The sequence below is a fragment of the Eretmochelys imbricata genome, chromosome 15 (assembly GCF_965152235.1).
Source record: "Eretmochelys imbricata isolate rEreImb1 chromosome 15, rEreImb1.hap1, whole genome shotgun sequence".
In the NCBI taxonomy this organism is placed as follows: domain Eukaryota; kingdom Metazoa; phylum Chordata; order Testudines; family Cheloniidae; genus Eretmochelys; species Eretmochelys imbricata.
In genome coordinates, this window is record NC_135586.1 from 12984545 (window position 1) to 12992997 (window position 8453).

Sequence of the window (8453 nt, forward strand, 5' to 3'; positions counted from 1 at the left end):
CTTTGTAAAAGAGACTTCCCTCCAAACTGACAGCCCTGTATGTTTGTTTGTGAAGCTGGAGGTAACTCCTAGCTGCTGGAAAACACCGTACAGAGCGCAAGGGATTGATTCTCTTCTTACATCACTGTAACCCTACTGGATTTAACTGAATTGCTCCCAAGTTACGCCAGTGAGAGGTCAGGCTCAGGCCCACCCAGAGGGCCCACTGCTGGCTCTGTCACTAATGTGCTGTGTAACCTTGGGCAGTCAAGGTGACAAGAAAAGGGAAAAATTGGGTTTGTGCCCTTTCCTGCTCCTTTCCGATGAATAAAAGCAGCCTGTGAATGAAAGGTTTCCTTTTCACTGCTTGGTTTTTTACACATTAGATATTCCAGTCTGGTCTACCCTATTTTTCCTGGAAGACTATGAATGACTGGAGAACTAGCAAAATTACAACATCACAAGTACCAAGGAACTGAAACCTGAACAACTGAGAGGGGAAGGGATTTTTAGTTAAAACTGTTCTCTTTTGTTAACACCTATAACTCCAATGCCTGACAAACAGTTGGGAGAAAAGATATCATTGTTAAAGACCAATACGCCTTACAATTCAGAGCTAGACATTCCTACAGGGGCTAGAAGGAGTCCTCTAGCAAAAACAAGGGAGAAAAGATGGTGTATTCCTAATACTTCAAAGGTAAAATGAAAGAAGAAACAAATCCCTTTTAAAACAAAAAAATAAAATAAAAGCTTTTCAGGCCTCTATACAGAAAAAAGCAGAAAAAGACATGCACACATCTAATTTTGTCCCTGTGGCCCATCACCTTTAATCTCTCCAAGCATCAGTTTCCCCACTTATAACACAGGGTACTGTAATATTTACCTGCCACATTGAGATGCTGAGGCTTCGGTAGCGTTTCCAAAGCTATTCACGTCCCCAGATGAGCCGTGCTATAGAAGTGCAAAGTGTTGTTGGTCTCTTCCTGAAGTGCAGAATGTGTTTCCAAATGTTGTACAAAAACAAAAGCAAGGCTACTTTCGGGGTACGCTGTGTAAATCACCTGTCTTTTCTAAGCCCGTACATGTATGAAAAAGTACTGAAATTCTCTCAGATTCTTTCCTAACAGTTTACAGCCAGGATTCACCTCGCTTAAGTCTGTGTCTACATTAGGGAATTTTACAACACAATTCTGCAGCTGAACTGATAGTAGCAATGGTAGGAGACAGTGTAGACAAGGCTCTGGTGGCCTCTCCTCTGGGCATTTTTATCACCCTGTAAATTAAACTAATTTCAAAATAGCCTAAGGGGGTTCAGTGCCAAACTCCCATTGAAATTCAATGGGATTTGGGTGCCGAACTCATTTAGGCCCCTTTCAAAACCTGACCCTAAATCTGCCAGTTCAGCACAGTCAGCGGTTGCTCAGGTGAACACTTTTGGGGTAAAATTCCCTAGTGTAGAAAAGGTTTTGAAGTTCTGTGCTAACTTCAGCCAGGCTCTGCCACAGAGCATTGCACTGCCCCCAGGACAGGAGACACATGATATTCCTGCTTGGTAACCTGCTCAAGCCACAACTGGAACCTCACCAAGGTTCAAGAGTCTTCTTTGATGGAAGGAGGTGACTCCTTTGCTCTGCTGTGGCTTGGCTAATGTAAATTCCAATTTGTAGCTGAGATTCAGTCTCAATTCTGAGCGCCTCTTGCTCCTGGGCATCTGGCTGAAAAGTGACATCCTGAATGCCACCGGGGTCTCGTTGTTGGACTCCATGAACCAGTGTCCACCCAGCACTGAAGCGGGTTTAAGAAGCAGAAGAACGACTTTTAGTGCTGAAGCATAAAACATTTGATTTAACCACCACTGAAGTGCTACGGATTGGTAAGGCTGGATACAAGCTGGTTTACAGTCTGACACTGAACAATCTCTACCTCCCACTTAAGACCCCATTTGAATCTGGAAACCCAATGTTCTATGGCAGGTGCCCCAAACGGTCAGCAGGTTCCAGACACTGAAAGGCCAGGGGTATGTATACATAGGCTCTGATGTTCGTGTTAGCTATATTTCCCCAGCTCTTTTAAAGCCAGTCCCTCAAGGAGCCATTTGTTAGGCAAAATACTGCAGGACCTGGTCTCCTTGTGGTATTTCAGTTCCTGGATGGCAGGACTGCATGAAGATCAGGTCTCACATTATCTTTAGCAAAAAGAAAAGGAGTACTTGTGGCACCTTAGAGACTAACCAGTTTATTTGAGCATGAGCAAATAAACTGGTTAGTCTCTAAGGTGCCACAAGTACTCCTTTTCTTTTTGCGAATACAGACTAACACGGCTGTTACTCTGAAACCTGTCATTATCTTTAGGGCACTGGCCAGTCACAGCTGGACTTTTGGCTGAGCTTCCAGGAAGCACCATGGTAGCAGGAAGCAGGGGCCTGATTAAATTCTCTTTAATAAATGTGGACATTATAAACAGGCCCAAATTTCATCTCACTAGGCTGCCCCAAACTTCTGCTCTGAATACCGTTGAGCCGCAAAGTGGGCTCTAAGCCTGGGTCTGGCTCGAAGCTACATGCCATTTTGGCTCAAGGGCAGGCCCTGTCCACTAGTGGCAGGAAAAGCTTCTCGCCATGAGACCATTCAGAGCACTGCGCTGGGCATGCTGGGATTGGGGAGGGGGCTTTTCTTGAGATGTTTCCCTGCTGGATGGAAGATGCAAATGGAGCAGATTTTCCCCAGGAGAAGCAGACTGTTAGAAAAGCAGAGAGAGAGACAGACGCTTTTGCACATCAAAGGAAACAGGGTCCTGAGAGGCTTTCGGGACAAATACGCACAAATCGATAGTCTCCTTTTAAATACCAAGTGCATTTGTTTGAGTGCAGGGAGATTAGTCCCTCAGGATGGAAGTAGGATGGGGGACTATTAACAGACACACTGACAGGAGGAAGGGGGAGTTCAGAAGCGTGCAGTTAAACTGCATGTACGTCCCTGGCTATCTGCTGGCCACAGTGTAAGAGAGACTGTCAGGCCTCCCCACTATCTCTCAGCTTTAAGAAATCTCAGCAGCAGCAGCTAAATTAGCTGCATTCACATGAGACTCACTGCCATTTCCACTGGATTTTGAACAGCCGTATTTGCCCCTCAAAGTCACCAATCAAAGGGGGTCTTGTTTAGGGGTTGAAGCAGTGGACTGGGAGTCAGGACATCCCAGTCCATCCCTGGCTCTGTTGCAGACTTTGGCCAAGTCATTTAACCTTGTGTGCCTCGGTTTCCACAACCGCAGAGTGGGGATTATTATCTGCCTATGAATTTCTATTGTGCCTGGCAACGTAGATACTATCTCATCACACTGGGGTGGGAGGTTGTGCAGCTTAATTCGTTGTTTGTAAAGCAAAATCCTCCTAGGGAAGGGGAGATAGAAGGGAAGAAGATTGTAGCACTATGCATATGGCTTGAGATGCAGGTCTTGTCTAAGACTCTTGAAATATCCCAGTATCCCTGATGGTTATATTGAAATGCCTGTTTTTATTTGGTTTCATTGGTCCAGTTTCAATAAAATCCTCAGGACCTTGCTACAAAAACAGGGCAATTTTTACCTATGTCCCTGTCTACCAAGCACTCTTCAGAGGTCCTTGGAACAGCCATCACAAATCTTGATAATTAGAAGCAGGAGTGGCTTTGCATGACTGGACCTGTTTACACTCACCAAATAGGCATTCAAGGCTCACAGTCTGTTTAGGGAAGATTCTTTCACCCTCGGTTAGTTTGTTCTGCCACTCTCTGGTGAGTGATCCTGGAACTGCTCTAGCTAGAACTTTGCTGAGCTACAAGACCTCAACTCCAACATTCTGGAGCCTACAGTAACACATAAAGCCAACAGCCAGAGATGGGGAGGAGGCATGGAGTGTGTGGGTACTGTGAACAGATGCAAGTGGAAGGCTGCCTGGGGGTAGGCAGGAGAACGGAAAGCATCACATCCAGGACTAGATCAATGCCCAGTAGCATAATGCAAACCAGGCCTGACTCTTGGGCTGTGCCTACACTCTCCCACCACAGATGGGTCGTTTTCCCAGAGGCTTATTACAAACTATTAAAAACCCAGCATCAGCATGGGATAGTGCACAAAGCCCCAAGCCACCCAGACTGGTCACCTTCCCTAGTATGCAACAAGGCCCCGCTGCTGAGGCCCTTGAGAAGGGCTGGTGCCCATGGGCTGAACACCTTGTTCAGACTTCGACTTCATCTTTGGTCAGATGGTTTTTTCTGTTTTTAAGGTGAGGAGATACTGCTGCCACTCAGGTTTTGGGGCGTGTGGTTCTATGGTTAACTTAGGGCAAAGGCGCCTAGGTGAGGTGCCTGCACCAGGCCTTCAACTCCAGCCGCATCTTCCAATTCCCCTTAGGGGCACACAAACTCTCCCTGCCTCCCTCAGGTTTTGGTAAAGAGTGGAGGGAAGTCATCAAAGTCTCAATGTCCCCCCACACAACTGGAGAAGATGGAAATTAAATACATCTGTTACACTCACCAAGGAGGGCACGGTCTGGTCAGGCACACTTTATTACTACTCCTGCAAATTAAAAGAAAAGACAGTTCACTATGGAAAAGCAAGAGGCAGCTTTACCGCCTACACCACAGCACCTCTTTGTGCCGTAACACACAGCTACCACAACCATTCCTTGCATAATGACATGTTTCAGAGGAGCAGCCGTGTTAGTTTGTATCTGTAAAAAGAAAAGGAGGGCTTGTGGCACCTTAGAGACTAACCAATCTATTAGAGCATGAGCACCCGATGAAGTGAGCTGTGGCTCACAAAAGCCTATGCTCTAAGGAGCCACAAGTCCTCCTTTTCTTTTCACACAACCATACCGTGACTTGAACGAGAAACGCACAATAAAGTTACAAGGACAAATACATTTTACAAATGACCAACGTCTTCAGCTCCATCCAGAGCGATTGCTCACCCCGAACAGCAGAGACCGTTAACGCCAGTGTGAGTTATCGCATTTCCTTAAAGCTTAGGCAGCCAAGGGACAGGTCTCAGCGGTGACAGCAGCAGGCTGCACCTTGGATCGAACTTTAAGGCCTCAGCGGCTGCTTGCCCTCAGTGAGCAATGGTTTGGGGGCGCAGTGGCTGGGATGGGCATGGGAGCTTAGGGGAGTTTAAAAACGAGCTCAGGTCTTGCAGGGCTGGGCCGGAGCAGGAGGAAGGCTGGGGTGATTTGGAAGACGGCTTTATATCTTTACAACTGTCCAGGGGGCATTAACCCGCAAAGGCTGCCATTTGTTACCATCAGCCTGAATGCTGCTTATCAGCTGTTAAGCGGGTCCTCCTGGGATCCCAGCCCCGATACTTGTTAGTTAAGTGGCTCTTAAGCTGCGCAGTAAAAAAAAAAAAAAAAACCATTCAGCGTGAAGAGCCACCATGTGTCACTGAAAGTCATGCTTGGAGGAGGGTTTTTTCCTGCTTGCAGATGGGCAGCTAGAGGAGGCAGCTTGCAGCGCTCGGGGGGTGCTCCCAGCTAGGGGCGGTTCCGCCCCCGCCACCCTTGGCGGGCGCTTGGCCAGGGCCCGCGGGAGACCCAGGCAGGGAGCTCGCCCCAGGCAGGGAGCTCGCCCCTCGCAGCTCCCCCGGCTTGCCGAAGGAAAGGCAGCCCCAGGAACTCACCCGCGGGCTCCCTCCCCTGGTCCCTTCCTGCCGCCGCTCCTGCCTTCCTCAGAGCGGGGAGCGGCTGAGCTCGCACCCCTTCGCCGGCCGCCCAGCTCGAGACTCGAGCTCGCCACCGGCAGCCAAAACTTGGCAGAAGCTGCTAGAAAGTCTCACGCCCTCGGGCGTCCCTCAGCCGCTGCGGGTTTGTTCTGATGATGCGAGGCCTCGAGCTCCGTCGTTAGTGGCTGGTTGGAGTCTCTTCCCTCCCGCGCAGGGAGCTCAGAGAAGGTGTTTCATTAAACGCAGCCGGCGTCCCGGTTTTTAATTAGGGCTGCTCCAAACACAGCGAAACTAAGCAGCCCCGCGTTTGGGGGTGGCCACTCAGGCTTGTCTTTCTGCGGGCTGAGGGGTGGCTGGAGGATTATTTCCCTTCCCAGCGCAGGGGCCCTCTGAAAACGGTCTCAGAAGCTGTGTCCCCACATGGGTCTTTTAGGCTCTGTCTGCAGGTGGGGCTGGGCTGGGGGATTCCCAGCCAGCTCTCCATGAGCTAGCCCAGGGTAGCCGGTTGTAGCCACAGCAGCATGGGCAGCAGTGGGAGGGGCTAGCCACCCTGAGTACATCCCCTTGCCCCCACACCCCGGGGGCATGTACTTAGGCAACAAGCCAGAGCTGTTGGCCACACTAATGCAGCTACATTACTATTTATGGCACGCTAGCACTTGTAGAGTCTACCCCCGGCTAGGAATCACAGCCTAGCTCCACCTGTAGACAGAGCCTCAGGCTGCATGGGCACAGAGAATGGCAGGCTCTCTAAGTGCCCACTGGTGAAGGGCCCTGGAACATTATAAGCTGCACTGCAGCCAGGGAGAAGGTGTTTTTACTAACACGCTATCTCCACTGAGCAGCGTTAGCCAGGGCCCAAGAGTTCAAAAACCAGACCGGTAAACCAAAATAAATATGGGTTTATTTTCACCTTGAAACGAACACAAACCCTGTTCCCAATGAACCCTCATCCCACACCAGCGTCTTATAGCAAACAAACAGAAAACTTAAAGGAAAGAAAGAGCATCCTGTAAGGATAAGTACAAGAGATTCTAAGTGATAACCAGGTAGGCAAGTGGATGACCAGGTGATTGTGGACATGAGAGGGAAAAGGCAGAAAAGCTTTATGCAAGAACATGTGTCACAATGTTCATCATCACCAGGTAACACCACTAAACTGGAACCAATTATGTGTTTGAAATAGGACACACAGCAACCACACTCAAGATTTTACTTTGCTGCTGATAATGAGGTGCTCTCCATGTGTCTCATTTCCTTTTTATCAAGGCTTTCAGGGGGTCTTTACAACAACTTGTTTACATGCACAAACAGAGGGAGCAGGAGCAGTTCAGATGAGGTCAAAACAGATTTGCAAAATGCCAAAGCCAAACAGAAGCAAGCCAGTGAAAACTGGAGAGGTCAGAGAATGGAGTCAAGTATGCATCTGGGGGTAAGAGACTAATGCTTAATAAAATTACAACAAAGCTGTCCAGTCTCTAACTACAGAGAGCAGCAAGAAAGGAAAATGGATGTAATGCTCTGAGTTAGGCCAAAATGATTCACTGAGAAGAACTGTGTAGACCTGTTACATAGCAGACAACTGAGGAACAAAGGGCTCTCCCTCTGCATGAAGCTGGATTTCCTTGTTCTATATTCCCAAGGCTGGAGGTTCTGTTAGCCAAGTCTGACTAACCAACTGTACCAGTAGGCCATTCACAGGCACCAGCCCTCACAGAACTATTTTTGACAACTTGATGAACCACTGCCATGTCCCTATTTCTAAAGATCCCCAGGAATCCTTTTCTTTGCAACAGGGCTACCCAGTTCTCTTTGTGAAGTGTTCTGACTCTGACTCACCTTCATAGCTTTCTCTTCAAAGCACTTTTCAGGCATTAAAGTAGTTCTAACACCACCCCTGTGATGCAGGAAAACATCATCCCCATTTCACAGAAGGGGGGACTGAGACAAAGAGGTGAAGTTAGCAGTCTGTGACAGCAAAGGCATGTAGAAGGTCATCTTGTCATCCGGTTTTAATGGTCAGCATGGTAGCGATATGACCAATGTCTCCTGGGAGAGAGAACAATAGCGGAATCTTCTACCATTTAAATTCTGTTGCATTCCTTGTGGTATTCAAAGGAACTAACAGAAACCTGCAGCAATTTTGATCACCCAAGAAGTCTGAAGTCTCGAAAGATGGTGGCAAATTAATTGCTAGAGGTTACTTCACATCAGTTATTCCAACCTAAGCAGGATGGTCTTTTGTACTTCACCTGGCCTTCATCTAAGCTGGTGCTAGGACAGTGTGAAATAGGGAAGTTTGGAGGATAAAAATAAAACCAAGGCACTTATTTGGTCCAGACCATGCCCCATTTTTAGTGATCCACTTGCCCTAGCACGTGTGCTATACCAGTTCCTATTTGGGGCTGAGATGGATCTAAAGGAGCAGTATGTATGTGGCTGCAGCAAAGTTAAGCCTTTGTTTCTGTTGCTGCTTATCTCATATCCACTCCGTGGAGCTTAGAGGAGGCACTCAATCTCTCTGTGAAACTCACACTCACAATGCAAAAGTAATCAGCAATGCACTAATTATATGAGAAAGTCATTAGTCCTTGGGCACTGAGGGTTTAATGGATTAAGTTATCAGCAATTTGCAATAGTTACTTTTTCAAAGTAATTTTAATAATATGGCAATAAACACAACCTGACACCCCCACACTACAGACACGCAATGCTGACTCCCCCACACACTGACAATGACACACACCACACACACCAACACATCCACACCTTAAAAGAAA